Here is an 8939-nt window from a genome sequence, read left to right on the forward strand (position 1 = left end):
GGGAAACAAGCGAGCTAGGCGTTTTTGGAGTAGTGACGGGAGCAGAATCACAGAATGGTTTGGTTGGAGCAGACCTTAAAATCACTTTGTACCAGCCCTTCTGCCATGGGCAGGGGCGCTTTCCACTAAACCAGATTGTTCAAAACCCCATCCAGCCTGGCCTGGAGCACTTCCACGTCCAACACATCCAGTTGTGGATGGGGCATCCACAGCTTCTCTGGGAAACCCCAGTGCCTCACCTCTCTCACAGTAAAGAATGAACAGGAGAGCTTAAAAGGGTGAGAGAGTGGGGACAGCATGGGCACAGAGAGTCAGAATGAAAACAAAGCCTGATGAGAAGAGGGGCTTGGGGTGAGGCAGCAAGGTTGGAATGAGGCTCAGGAGGCAGAGGTTGGGTAGGGAGGGAGGAAACCATTGGGAAGCAGCCATGTGTGATAGAGTACAGTGATACAGATAACCATGTTTTGCTCACAGATTTCTTTACTGTGGGGCCTTGCTTCAGGCAGTAGCTCAAGATATAACCTGGGAAAATGCCATTGAGGGATCTGACGACTTGAGAGAGTTGGAGCGTGTTTAGAATAGGAGGTTGGTTGGACACAAGGGAAAGTGCAGTGATGAGCAGACCACAGGATCCTGCCCTGTAGAATCAGATTCTATCCTATTATCTCCTGTAAAGAATTTATATGATGGTGCACTAGGTTTGAGAGATTTGCTGCATGAAACACTGGGTGATAGACTGTTCAGTTCTACTTAGATTACTCAGAGTTTATCTATAAGATGCATGAAATTAATGTCTCTAAAGGCCATTATCACTTGAGATCACTGGGACAGGCTTTCTCAGATAAAAAATACAGACTTTGGAATCTCTTCTTACCTGCTAACCTGCTTAATGGACAGTGAAAGAGTATGAGAAAAAAACATAGCTTCCTATCTGCTCTGCTTTTAGGCCCTGTCCTGGTTTCAACCAGGACAAGGTTAATTTTTTGCAGTGGTGCTAAAATGGAGAATACCATTCCTAAAGCACAACAGGCCCTCTGGAATATGTTTGTTTTTGACAAGCTGGGATACTGGGTGTTATGTTACCTGCATTCAATGCATGATAAGTGTGCAGTTTGTCTGCTGTGCTGTCTCTTTCTGTTTGCATCAGTGTATTTTAGGTAACAAGGCTGTACAGCCTCATGAGGGTGCAAGATGTGCTCAGGATTTATAAGACATTTCTTACAGAAGATATGCAAAGAGGAGTTTGGATGCAGCAGGATGTTCAGGTGACAGTAGCACAACTATAACAACAAATTCCATCCATTTACAGAAAAAAAAAATCTTAATTGTATCCTGAATCACCCACCATTTTACTTGTGGTATAAACAAAAAAAAAAAAAAAGCCAATGTTAGTCAGGGCTTGAATGTGTCTATCACTACAGTAATTAAATACTTTAGAAATACAGGGAAAGATTGCACCAGTTCTAGCATTCGTAGGGGTCCAACTGCATCTGCAATTAGGATGATATATCACCTTCATATTTCAGAAGTGAAGATGCAGTAAAATGAAAACCTTTAAAAATTGTTTAGCAACAGCCAAATGCTGTGTGTAAAATTAAATTGTGAAGTGCAAAATATTTTGAGAATTATGATACTCCTCTTCTTAAGGAAACGATGCTACATTTTTAATGACATGCAGTGAGTTGCACTATTGTATAAGAAGAAGATGCCTCTTCTTTTATAATATTGCAGCCCAATATCCTGCAGCCTGCAGGAGCAGCCACCCTCAGGTAAGGCTAAACCTATGTGGGAAAGCCTCCTGATGCTCTCCAATTCCCCAGCCACCTGCAGCTGATGGCATGTTTTCTGCCTGTTCAGTAAGGCAGTAGATTTCTTCTCATGATGTTTGTCCAGTTTACCCCACAGCTGTTGCATGAGAAAGAACTTTTTTCATTTTGAAAATGGCTTCTCCCAGCTTCAAATGCTTCCCTTATAGGAAGAGAATAAATGAGAAATTGATCCATACTCAGCTACTGTACTGGTGAATTTTATAGATATCAGTCCTTACATTCTCTTCCAAGATGACAAACCCTGGCATATCCAATGTTCCTCCTCTGGGAGCTGGTCTGTACTTCTGGTTTTCTCTATTACTCTATTTTTCTTGTTGTACCATGGCCTACTACAGATACCCCCTTGGGACCAAGGCTGCACTGATAGGTCTGACCTAGGCAGGGCAATGCACTTGGGCTGTGATTTCTAGCACACGTGACATTAAAATGTGGCACTTACACCAGCAGAAAGAGGCTTGTGACAACACTGGTTTCACTTGAGGTTGCACTGGCAAGTAGCATGTTTCAATTAAAGTAAAATAAGCCGTTCTTAAAAAATTTCTGCTGATGAGATTCTACTGATTTAAAAAGTCATATGTAATGAAATGAGTTTGCTATTGACAGGGAGCCTGTTTTACAGGAAGATAATGGACTGCTTCACACTGACTTGGTGCAGGGCTGGTATGTCCCTCCACTAGAACCAGAATAATTTGCCTGATCCAGGTGGATGACACCAAAGCAACCTGCATTGCTGTAGCTTGTTCCTCAAGCCACTTGCCCTTCCCTGCCCAGCCTTTCCTGCTTTCCTCTGGTACATCCTGTTCTGAAATGCTTCTTTTCTACTCCCCCACCTATTTCTGTTTCTTGCTTCTTGCTCTCACATGCAGTTATGGGGCTCAGCTTCAAAGACCTTCTTGGACCTATCTGTTGTTATGTTTTTTATATGTCTTAGGTGACAGTGAGGTGACTCCCCTTTGCAGTGATCCTGGCTTTGCTGCTTTTATCTGTGCTTCTCAGAAGGTGACCTTGCCTCCCAACTGGCTTTAAAGCATTTCATTATTTCCTTTTCAAATACCTTTTCAAAGCTTACTTCCATGACAAATACTGACCAAATAATGATAATGTGAAGGATTCTGGGAATAACATCCGTAGCTACTAAAAATAAAACAAAAGCAAATACATGCAATGTTTATAAAATGGAACATATTCTCACAGTAACTCTTACCTGCTCAATAATTCTGAGCTCCACCCTTACATTCACATCTCCCTTACCATGTAAGAATAGTGCTGGACAAATAAGTATTTCTAACACAAGATGAAGCTTTTTATATGTTTATGTATGAACTCTTAGAAAACAGCGTTCACTGTTTCCTTGAAGGAAATTATTGGATTAGAAATGTATCTGAATATAATAAAAAAATCAAATAGTTTATCAACATCTCCCTTTATAAGCAGATGATAAGATTAAGAAATTAAGAACAGTATTTAAACAGAGTAAAATTTTCTAATTTGCATGTTTCTAAAGACAAGTGATTCTATCACCTTTATGTGGTGGATAAGCTGAGAGAAATATCTGAGAGTGTTTAAGTCAATGCATTGCATTATCTCTTAGCAGGAAGGGATAGGTAAACCTGAATTCCCTACATGAGAATCTCTAATCCCTGTAATTCATATATGGAAAGATTTGATTCAGCTGAAGTATCTGGACAACTTTCTGCAACCTGTGCCCTGGTTCTGGCTGATCACAATGCTAGTTATAATGGTCTTTGTACTTGAATTTTTTCTTCCTGGTTCTCTGTACCTTTTCAGTCTTTAGCTTCACACATATAAGAAAAAGAATGGCTTCAAGGGGCATTATTCCAATGAACTGTGGACCAGAAGGTGGCAAATGGTGACATCTGAGGAACTTGTATGGAAAATTATGGCAAGCTAAGTGAGGGTTTTTTCTTTTAGCTTAAAAATAGTCTCTAATAAAGAGGAGAAGATGTCACATGTCACTTCACCAGTTGCAGATGTATACAGAAGGACATACAATTGGATTAAGCTTCAGAGACACTCCAGTCCTCTCGAAAGGTATTGGCCAATGTGCAAATAACCAAATACTCAAATACTATTTATCTTGCAGAATTAGAGGTCTCACAGTAATATCTCCTTTACACTTTTTTTGGTAAAGATGGGAATCAACTAAGCAAATGCAAATCACATGTTTTTGACATATGATTTTGTGACCATCTGTGGTAGAAGGGGATTTTTTTTCTGTGTCAAAGTCCCCTTTGACACTTAGATATGACTGATCTGGCACATGAGAAACTAATTTTATGTGGCAATATTATCTCAGCTGGAATTAAGCTATGATCCTCCTGAAAACTTTGTGCTTCTAATTTTTGTTCAGCTTTTGCTTTTATTTCAAAATACATAGACTCATTTAGGTTGGAAAGGATCACTGAGCTCAGCTATTAACCTAACACTGCCAAGCCCACCACTAAAGCATGTCCTATGGTGCCACATCTGCAAGTCTTTGAAATACCTCCAGGGATGGTGACTCAACCACTTCTCTGGGAAGCCTGTTCCGATGTTTGACAACCCTTTCCATGAAGAAATTTTTCCTAATAATGCAACCTAGGTCTCGCCTGGTGCAGCTTGAGGCCATTTCCTCATGAAGGAAATCCCAGCTTGAACATGAAGCCATCCCAGATAGGTTGGGTATTTTTTTTAATGGTAGATAAGCCAAACAAATGTTTAGAAAGACACAGAGCAAACATTGTATCCAGACAAGTTGTTTAAGTCTGTTTCTTACTATACAGTGCATTTTTTATCTCCTAATTGCCTTTTTAAAGACACCTTAAGTCTCAGCCTTCTAGTAATGGGCAGAATCCTCTAATTATGTTGTAGCTGTACTCAGATTGTGTCATTAGCCAAATCTGTGGGAGCTGCAGGTCCTTGTAATCATTGTGGTTGCCTTAGCTGAGTTGTTCAGTATTGGCAGCTACAGTGAAACAATAATACTGTTAAACAGTAATTACTTCACATTCACAGAGCAATACAGAAGTGTTTAAGAGAAAATCTATTAGAAAACAATAATAAAGGGTACTTCAGCCACAGCTCTACATTCTGTGATTCTAGGACAGAATATGAATTTTAATTGCTCTTACATTTATATAGTGAAGTGCTCTGGGTTTCTTTGTTGTTGTCTTGTTTGCTTTTGTTTTGTTCTGTATTTTTAATGTGTATGCAATTTTTGTGGGTTTGATTTTGTTTTTTTTTGTTTGTGAGCAAATTCAGCTGCCTGCTGCTGTCAAAGCACCTTTGAATCATGTGGGAATTGTAATTAATTGGAACAGTACCTATTTTGTCTTGCCAGTTATCAGACACTCTTAACCTAATGCTTCTATTTCTGCCCAGTGTTGTCTTGGTTTAACTTTTTTTTTTTTTTTTTTTGTATGGTAGTAAATACAGTTAAATCATATCCAGTTCCATAGCTTTAGATAGATAATGGACCAGATCATTTATTTTACAAATGGCCACTATTTGTTTGCACCTTTGGAAGTGCTGCTGATGTAGTTTAAGCCAAAGAAGGCCACATAATAGGACTGTGAATCCATCAGGGACGTCTTAAAAATTATTTTGAAGATGTGTAGCTTTTATTCTTCATCATAAAGCATATTGATCATGTAATTGGGTTTATATATATATTCCTATAAGTAAGTTTTATAGTGCTTTATAGGAGCTCTTTTTTCCAATATAGCCCTGAAATTATAACTTCATGTTTCTCTTGTTGGTTATTATTTTTTACTAAAATAATTGTGGAGTTTTTGTCATAGTATGAGAACCTTAATCATAAACTCATTATACTTAATAACATCTACATCTCACTGAAAAGATTGTTTCTAATCTAAAGAGTGAGTAGCAACTTTGTGTGAAGAATGCAAGACTTTTTATGCTTTCAGACCAAAAAGTGATGTCAAAGAAAGACAATTCAAAGCATATGGCCATGGGCATGTGTTTTCAGAAACCATTAATTTTCACCTCAACAGCCACCACTAACCACAAAACAAGATCCTGCTGGTTTAAGTAACTGCAGGGTAACAAAACAAATGTGATGGATCTAACCTCCCAAGAAACAGGGTGGCAAATTAGGGATGTGCCCTTGCCTCTCTGCAAGTAAAGCAGTTTAATGTTAGTCCTTCCATCACAGAAAACAGGTCTTCCATGCAGGGATCTTCCTCTGAAACTGAGCTTGTACTTGCTGAGGTCCTGATCTGCAGATGCAAGGATGTCCTTGGTGGGCTGCCCCTTGATAGAGCTTCTTTTTAGGTTGAAAACTTTAGGTGACCAGTAGCTTTATTATTTTCTTTCTGTTAAATATATAATGATTATATGTGTATTTCTTCCATGGGACATTTGAATGATGTGTTTTAAATTTATTTGCAGTGTTTTATGATTAATATCTTTAATAAAATTCTAGGGGATGTTTTGTTTCTCTGAAACTAATCGTTGAAGTCTCTTGCTTTTCAGTTTATACTTGAGGATCCAAAAGCCTTAGCTACATTTTACTTTTCAATGCTTTTGTTGAAGAGAAAACTTTTATTTAATTCTGCTCTTTCAGCACTCTCTCAGCTCATCACTTATTTTTAATTTCTTTAGTTATAGCAAGATAACTATGAGAAATTAGAGACTGTTCACCTGGGAGGTATTTTCCCAGGTTCAGCATCTGGGCTGCAAATTACACCAGTGCATGTGAAAAGAGACTACCTACTGAAATGTAATTTCTGTAATAGAAGCTCATATTAAGGTGACAACATAAAGAGAGGAATGTCACAGGAATGCACAGGACTGTAGCCAGCTACTGTTTCTGAGATAATTAGAGCATCAAGAAGTAGCATGTTAACTTCTTACTGCGTTTCTGCTAGGAAATGAAATAGTCAATCATCTGAGTTAAATGCCTATTGTAACTTGAGTGCAATTCAGGGGTACTTAAGCTAATTGCTCATTGTGTTTTTAATAGCATATGACTTTTTGAACACCAGGGACTATGGCAGGCAAGACTTGTTTCACTTAAGTGGTTTAACTCAGATCAGGATCTAAGTGGTTTACTGATTTATTAATGACACATAATTAGCTGACACTCTGTGAACTTCACCTTCTGGATCAATATCAACAGGCTGACAGATAAACCAGAGTGCAAAACACTTGCAGGATGTTAAAACACACCTATAAATTGCTAAACTCCCTAATCTCCACCATTCATAAGTCCCACAGGAGCATGCTTAGGTGTGCACCTCTCTCTCTGACAGGACAGGGGGTGACATGTCCACCCCTCTCTTGTGGCCATGCATATTCTCCTGCTGGAGAGGGGGTTCCTGTGTGTCCCAGTGCAGGTCTCTGCTACCTGCTAGTCCATGTGCTGCCGAGAAGGAATTCCGTGGGTTCCAAGCTGTGGGTTCTTTTGCTCTTGCACCCCATTTTGGGAGGATACAGGACATGATGGCAGTGGGGTGAGTCCTGGCAGCATCTGAGCCAGGGATCAAACTGCTGTGATGAGTGCCTTCCACTCCCACACACCACCCCACAGTCTCAAGTTTCCTTCCATTTTTTATACTTCCCATGCTCTTTTCTCAAAAGCCTGTCGGCAATCCCCTGGTTTCTGCTTAATCCAACACATCCCTATAGTAAGCAAACATTGTCATTATTAATTTCCTGTTGTGGGGTAAAAGATCTGTTCTCTCAGATCAGGCAGTTTGGGATGTCCTGTCTTTACATGCTGTTTTCACTCTCCTTTCATGCAATGAGTTACTCTTCAAGACAGGTCAATCAGGAGGTTTTGTTGCCTTGAAACTCAACTGGTATAAAATTACTATTATAACATTTTATGGTTTTGACAGGAGAGGAGCTTTGTGGGGGTGGAAGAAACACCAGGTGGTCTATCACTCACTATGGAGACATCCTTGGTGACTCCTACTAACATTGCTGGTTTGTCCAGCATGAGGCACAGGCTCTGTCACTCCATAGCTGGTCATCTCACAGTTAAAATGCCAGGGAAATATTCTCATTGTATGAGATTATGCTAAATAAGAAGTTTTTTAGATTATAAGGTTTTTATGAAAGTCACAGATAAAAATGTATACCTACAGTAATTCTGGTAAGGAAAAAAGTGACATAAAGGGACAAACCAAAGGGGGTGCTACCTCAGTCTCTTCAGCCCTGACCAACTGTAGCTAACCAAGACTGACGAAAGAAAAAAAGAATAAGCCATGTATGCTGCTGTAGGTCTCCTGATGAACTTGAATTACATAAATTCTGAAACCAGGCCACCACCAGGGAGACCAGCTGGGTAGGGAGGTCCCATCAGGATCCCCAGTGCTGCTCCCCTGGACTCTGCGGCAGATGGTGGGAAAGGCCAGAGTGGAGGGTGGAAGGATCTGAGCAGAAATACCCTCAACACAGGGTGTTATCTGCCTTGAAGGGGAACATCTCTTTCCTGGCCTCTTGGCGTCTCCCTCCCTTCTGAGGGTCAGCTTCAGGGTACAAGAGGGCTCTGATAAAGTAATGGGCATGGGAGGATTTCTGGGAAAAATGAGGGGCCATGGCACTTGAGCACACAACAGACAGCTTCAATGCATAAATAAGGGACTTTAAAGTAGAGGAAAGGTCTGAGACAAAAAGCAGGATCTTTCACACTGTGTGCAAGTACTGTGGGATGCTCTGGGTAAGGTATCTTGTGAATCTATGGTACCAGATAAAGCCAGTGACATCTTTATGAATCAGGAAAGTGCAATAGCTGATATAAAAGCCTGCAAGTGACATCCTGCTACTCTTCAGGGATTCCTGTGGAAGTGATGAGAGATTAGACCACCAAACTGATTTTTAGAACAAAAATAAATCAGACATGAGCAGACTACTCTGGAAACACCACCCTTGCAGCATTTCAATAGATTTTGCAACAAGTCTTGTAGTGGTAAGACCAGAATAAGAAGAGCTATAAAGCTGACATCAGATAAATAGCATAGTAGTTCATGATTTTTTTTTTTCCTTTTAAAGCAGTTCTCTGCATAAAGGCACTTCGCTTTCAGCACTTAAAAATCCTAGAAAGTGATTTTTTACTGTGCAGCTCACTCAGCTCCTTTGCTGTTG

The sequence above is a fragment of the Pyrgilauda ruficollis genome, unplaced genomic scaffold, assembly GCF_017590135.1.
Source record: "Pyrgilauda ruficollis isolate IOZ18807 unplaced genomic scaffold, ASM1759013v1 scaffold30, whole genome shotgun sequence".
NCBI classification, from domain to species: domain Eukaryota; kingdom Metazoa; phylum Chordata; class Aves; order Passeriformes; family Passeridae; genus Pyrgilauda; species Pyrgilauda ruficollis.